At 35.7% G+C, this 6,767-nt stretch overlaps 1 pseudogene across 1 annotated transcript; it reads left to right on the forward strand.

Annotated features, from left to right (window-relative positions):
• The first annotated feature begins 3,268 nt into the window (after positions 1–3,268).
• Positions 3,269–6,348, forward strand: LOC145167715 (peroxidase 27-like; annotated as a pseudogene). Its single transcript, XR_013741385.1, has 5 exons — positions 3,269–3,522; positions 3,632–3,817; positions 3,934–4,108; positions 4,261–4,484; positions 5,911–6,348. The product of XR_013741385.1 is annotated as a peroxidase 27-like (transcript).
• The last annotated feature ends 419 nt before the right edge of the window (positions 6,349–6,767 follow it).

The raw sequence follows: 6,767 nt of genomic DNA on the forward strand, positions 1-6,767 counted from the left end.
AAGCTCCTCATGATCTTGCTCTCGCTTCCTCCTGACTCTTCTATTGTCTACTATGAGGAAGTGGTTACATCTATCTGGGTTTGTCGTGTGAGAATGGAAGTGTCTAAAGAATCTATGAGATTAAGTGAAACATTATGGGGTGATCCTTATAGAGTCCTCCTATAATTGCACAATGTATACAAGTTGTATATAACTTAGGACTAAATAGACCTTCGAATAAGTGATCCTACTCCAAAACCACAACCAAATAAGGAATGGGTAGTGAAGCGTAGATCACAAATTCTAAGTCCATAAGATCTCAATTATATAAAACCTTAGGAGTATACATTGTAAGATTATATACCTATCCGTAAGGGTCCTTTAAGTTGTCATGTAAGTTGTTTATATAGTGCGTAAAATACTCCTATAGTATTTTAATGTAATCTACTTGGTATGTTTCAAACTTGTTATCGCGTTATAGTATCATAGAATACTCCTATAGTATTCTAACTCTAATGTACTTGATCTAGTATTCTCTTGACTGGTGTTTTGGTAAGTTTTAAGACTATTGCAACACCACATCGCTCCCAAACACATGTCGGTCACATCTCGAATGAATATAGTTGATCAGGCTATATTGATCCTAGCTATGATTACATAACTGTTCAGGTTTGACGACAGTGTTCAACCTTTAAATACTTTAGTTCTGTTCTTCTTGTGATACTTGGTCTAGTATGTACATGTATAAGCAAGTAGGTATATTTTTATAACTTATCGTTATACTCTTAAAATATATCATTATCCAGAGCACTTAAGCCCCATTGTATTTATAGTTGTATATATATTATCGGTTGACATACTTAGTTCACTATAAATAATGCTCTGATACCAATCTGTCACACCCCAAAACCGGAACGGCGGAAACGTTCTGGGGTGGAGGACGTCATGTTTAGTATCACAAGACATGCATCATAGTAATCAAAGTAATGAACAACCATTTTATTAGAAAGAAAGTGTTTACAAAGTGTGTGTTCACAAAACATAGAATACAAAATCAAATAACAAAACAAGACTTGAAGCTACTATGCTCCATCTTCTGAATTCCCAGCACGAGTACCTGTCTACTAGGCTCATATGAATACAAGTTATTTGAAAGAGTTGATCAGCAATTAAGCTGGTGAGTTCATAAGATTTTAGTGATGTAAGTAAGTTGTAGAAAGTTGTTGTAAAATGTTGTTGAAAATGTAGATGAAAAATGTAGTAAGTTGTAAGTTCTGATTAGAAAAGTTCGCCTGTTCCTCTTAGAAAATCCTATATTTCCTACTTTGATGAAAGATACGTAAAAATGATTCTATAATCCTTTCTATGAGTACTAAATGGATACAACTGATATAAAACTCAGAGTAAACAAACAACCGACTGTGCGCATCTGCCCTAAGCCCACAACCATGTAGTGTGCATATAAATGGATACAACTGATATAAAACTCTGAGTTAAACTCAGAGTATACTAATATATATTTGGTTGAAGTATTTACTCAAACATGTAGTGTGCATATAAAAGTAAGCTGAAAAAAAAGCACGTGTAGAGATAAGAAGAGATAAGCAGGTAGAAGCAAGTCTACATAATTTTCAATAAAACAAAAGATGATACGATAAAAATATATAAATCCATCAAGAAGAAAGAAATATAGCGGCAGGGTACATGACATCGACAAAAAAAATGTACCTGAAATGGACGATGGATTACAAAAGATGGAGGAGAAGTTGATTCTTGTTATCATTACTGTAATCATGATAAAATTTGTGGCCATAACTCACCGATATCGATGCCACACTATCTTAACCGCTATAACAAAAGTAAGCACAAAAAAAACGAAATTAAGTTCCCAATCATAAGAACCCTAGTAGATTTGTAAGCCAAAAAACTCCGAGGTTAGAGAGCGTTGGGAGTTATCGATGATTCTCATAACCTATTGAGCAAGATAAATTTCGAAATCAAAAGTGCAATTGCGACTCTGATGCCTTGAAATTCTACAAATTGTGGAGCTATCGGTCGTAATTGTGCATAAGCTAGCTGATTTAAAATTAACGAAGTTTTCTCTTTAAAATCAACCATTAGAGAACCTGGACTGAAATTGGCGCTTTCGAAATACTTGATACTTGAAAGCAGTTAGAAGGATTTACAACATAGTGTTTGATATTTTTGAATAGGAGGAAAAAAAACCTTCCATTTTCATGGATTTCACTTGGTTAATTTGTTTGAGATAAGATATAGCGTGGTGGAAAAAACAAACAATAGAGAAAGAAGAGAATGGTGAGAGGGTTTTCTATTTTAGACATGATATACATTTTCTACATCGTAAATTTTCGCAAATTGTTACATAGTATGCCTGTCCTGAATCACAAAGCATGAAAAATTTTTACGAAGGATTTGTTTGTACGTAGTAATTCGTTTGTAATTGAAAGCCTTTTTTTTTCTAGTAGTGGGTTTTTTCCTGCATCCGCGACCATTACAAGAAAACATGGCATTAGCGGCGACAACCGCTATTACAGGTGACAACATTATTGTTGCCGGAAACAGTGATGTCGCCGATATTACCGTCGCTGTAATGCTAAATGACTCAATCCGTGTAAATTGCATCTCGTAAATCCCATCCATCCGATCGAGAGAAATAAGAAGATAAGAACACTGGAGTATAGAATAGATCGAAAAAGAAAAGGTATGGTTGCTACTTGTTTATGAAATATTTATGAATATTAATTAGAAGATTTTACCAAACCCTGTTTTTTTATGAAGCCATCTGTTTTAATGGATCCATTGATTAGCTTAACAGTTAATTTCGTTTATTTTATATATTCTTCTACAACTTGTTTTCCAATTCTTTATAACTTGTTGGGATATTGCGGTGGTCATGCATTAGGTTAATGATTGAGGAATGCATGTTCGTGCTAAAGTCAACTCTTTTTTGCCCTTCGATTGTCTTACTTTTAACATGATTTGTTCTAAACAGTTAGACGATGGCTAACCTTGTCATCTATATATTGGGACCCTAGCAAATAGTACCATTGTTAACATGACAGTTTTCCTATCTGTATCATTTTTTAAACGGCGTCATTGTGTTAATTTATCAAAGTCAAGCATTTTTTTTATTAAATTTCAATAATATATAAATGCATGCCATGTGGTGACAACGACCTTTATATCGTGTTCAAAATTATTGCGTTTCCCTAACAAACTATAAAATGAGGCATGATATCGTTTACATTCCAAATATCCCACAAAGAAGTTTAACTTGTGAAGTATTTCCTATTAGAAATGGCTGGTGGAAAGAACTTATTCGGGATTTTCATGCTTCAATTAATGGTCCTAGCACTGTTTTCTGTAGATGCAGAAGGCCAAGGGTTGAAAGTAGGGTTCTATAAGAAATCATGCCCACAGGCCGAGGTGATAGTATCTAAGGTTATCAGCAATGTTATGGCTGTAGCACCATCTCTATCTGGCCCTCTTTTGAGAATGCACTTCCACGATTGCTTCATTAGGGTTCGTAAAAGCATACTTTAGCAAAAGATTTTAATTCCCCTCTATATGCATCGTAATTTACATTCTTAAAATACTAATATAACTTGATTAATGCCTCTCTTATTTATAGGGTTGTGATGGATCTGTCCTACTGGATTCTCCAACGAATCAATCCGAGAAATTTTCACCACCAAATCTAAGCCTAAGAGGGTTCAACATCATCGATAGGGTGAAGCTGGCGTTAGAAAAGGCCTACCCAGATGTGGTTTCATGTGCTGACATTGTAGCCTTAGTTGCCAGAGACGTTACAGTGGCGGTATATATTATTGTTCTCTCAAATCTTAATTTCGGAAATGACTTTTTATCCTGTTTTCATTTCAAGTTGCACGATAACTAATTATGTTTCGTTTTTCTTTTTTCACTTCTTGACAGACTAAGGGACCATATTGGGAGGTTGAAACAGGCCGAAGAGATGGAAATGTGTCCTTATTCTTTGATCCCATAACCCCAGTGACAGGCTTGCCATCATTTACCTCAAACATTAGTGTTTTGAAACAATCGTGGGCATTACGGGGCCTAAGCACAAAAGACCTCGTTGTTCTCTCAGGTACATTCTTCTCAATTTCGTACGTGAAATTTTCTTTAAGCAACAATCTATCACGACAATGTCAGCAATGTATTTTTAAATGTCAAAATCAAATCCAGTTGAAACGCACCATTTCATAATCCTTATACATGTGGATTCTTGTTCATTTATAGGAGGGCACACCATAGGGATATCTCATTGTTCGTCATTTGATAGCCGGCTCTACAACTTCACCGGTAAAAGGGATACAGACCCTACAATGGACCCTAACCATGTTTGCTGAGTTAGACCCAGGAAGCTTCAAGACATTCGATGACTCCTATTTCAAATTAGTGACAAAGAGGAGGGGGCTTCTTCAATCAGATGCAGCCTTACTAGATGACCCAGAGACTAGAGTGTTGGAAATCAGGCCTTTATATTCACTTCACTGCAGCAACAGAATAAGAAGAAGGAGAGTTGTTTATCGACTCAAAACAGCTGCTTTAATATTCAGAAAACTAAAGGCTTTTTATAGCCTACAAAACCTAATTGAACTAACCAAAAACAAGCACACGTTTTCTTCTTTTCCAGCACTAAACCTATCATTCTAAAAGCCCCAAAAGACTTGGTCCACATGACCCATTCAACCCATGAACTACTATCTTTTATTCAATTACTAAATAAAACTAATACTAAACTAAAAATAACATCTTATGTCAAGATTAAACCCAACATTCACCCCCTTAATCTTGACAATCTTGATATTTGCTTCACTTGCTATAATCTTGCTTGCAACCGGCCTTCTCCTGCTTGTTAATCACTTGCTGCTTGCTTCTTCTTTCTTACCTGCTAACAAACAACAAACTTGCTGCATCTTTCTTTTGATTAACAAACATGATCTGCCTTGCTGCTTATCTTTCATTCTTGCTTTCTTTCTTGTCTGCTACTTGATACAGACTACTTTCTTTTCTTGCTTCTTACTTTCTAACATAGAACATACTTAGGCTCCTTCTTGCTTTTCTTGCTTGCTTTCTTTCTTGCTCTCTTGGTCTTCTCTTGCTGAGAACCCTTCTGCTTACTTCATCTTGTTGCTTGCTTTCTTCCTCAACAGCCATTTTTTGCTATCTCTTGGATCGAACAACCACAACCGGACTTTCATCTGTCAACACCATTATGAGCCATTAACACCACATCAGAAACCGGAATACACCACAGCCGAGAACCCCCCTCGTTTGATCCTTTTTCTGTGTTTCTTTCTTTCTGCAGAAAGCAACAGCCAACAGGTTGCATGTCACAATCTTCTTTCTTTCTTCTTTCTTCTTTCTTCTTTCTTTCTTTCTATCTTCTTTCTTTCTTTCTTTCTTCTTTCTGGCGGTCTTGACTGTAGCAGCAATATATTGGTTCAGCCCCTGCAACCATCATCTTCTTTCATTCTGAGCCCTGCAGCCAAGGGATGCACCTCCTCTCTCGCCACCGACTCTCAAACCTGATTCTTCTAAACGAGCCCTAGGCTCTGATACCATATGTTGGAAATCAGGCCTTTATATTCACTTCACTGCAGAAACAGAATAAGAAGAAGGAGAGTTGTTTATCGACTCAAAACAGCTGCTTTAATATTCAGAAAACTAAAGGCTTTTTATAGCCTACAAAACCTAATTAAACTAACCAAAAACAAGCACACGTTTTCCTCTTTTCCAACACTAAACCTATCATTCTAAAAGCCCCAAAAGACTTGGTCCACATGACCCATTCAACCCATGAACTACTATCTTTTATTCAATTACTAAATAAAACTAATACTAAACTAAAAATAACATCTTATGTCAAGATTAAACCCAACATAGAGCTTACATGATTCAAGCTACTAGCCATGGTTCCACATTCTTCAAGGACTTTGGTGTCTCTATGGTTAACATGGGCAGGATTGGGGTCCTTACAGGTTCTCAAGGTGAAGTTCGGAAAGTGTGCACCAAGAGTAACTAGTCCTCATTTTATACTAAACCAAAATAATACCTAAAAATATCTTGGCCGATATATGTATGCATGTTGATTTAATCTCATGCCTAAGATTCATTAGTAAATAACCGACATTCATCAAAGAGTGTGCCACGAGTTTCATCCCGTACACGTGATTTTCTCGGTATGCCATTCTATATAGACAAGAGTTCTTGTCGCTATGTATTTAATTAAAATTCTCAAAGTTTTTTCCATTATTTAAGTGTATTATTCTTGATTTGTTGCTTTTTAAATGAAAACATCCACCAAAGAGTGTATTACCCTAACGTTTGTATTTGTTCTTGCTCATGGAGGCGTTTGCATAAATATTTAATAGATAGATATCTTCAGTAATGTGATAAAATAACATATATATTATAAATCTAAGTAAATAATGGGATAAAATAACATATATATTATAAATCTAAGTAAATATCAATTCCATATACATACTTTGTCTTCCATTACGTTTCATGGATGAAATGATTTTACAAAATGGAGAGGTCAGTACCAACCGGAAAAAGTACATTCCAAGTAAAATTAGGATTTTGAGTCAGAGAGTTGGCCTCGATAACACAACAAAAAATAAGGCTTTAGTGGGGATAGGTCGTTGCTACTGAGTCGCAAAGAGCTTTCTGTCACTTTTATTACATTATCGTTATCGCCTCTTTGTCGCAGTTAAAGTCGTCGCCACTAAACATGTTAT

The sequence above is a fragment of the Lactuca virosa genome, chromosome 1 (assembly GCF_052849685.1).
Source record: "Lactuca virosa cultivar CGN04683 chromosome 1, Lactuca_virosa_CGN04683_v6, whole genome shotgun sequence".
Classification (NCBI taxonomy): domain Eukaryota; kingdom Viridiplantae; phylum Streptophyta; class Magnoliopsida; order Asterales; family Asteraceae; genus Lactuca; species Lactuca virosa.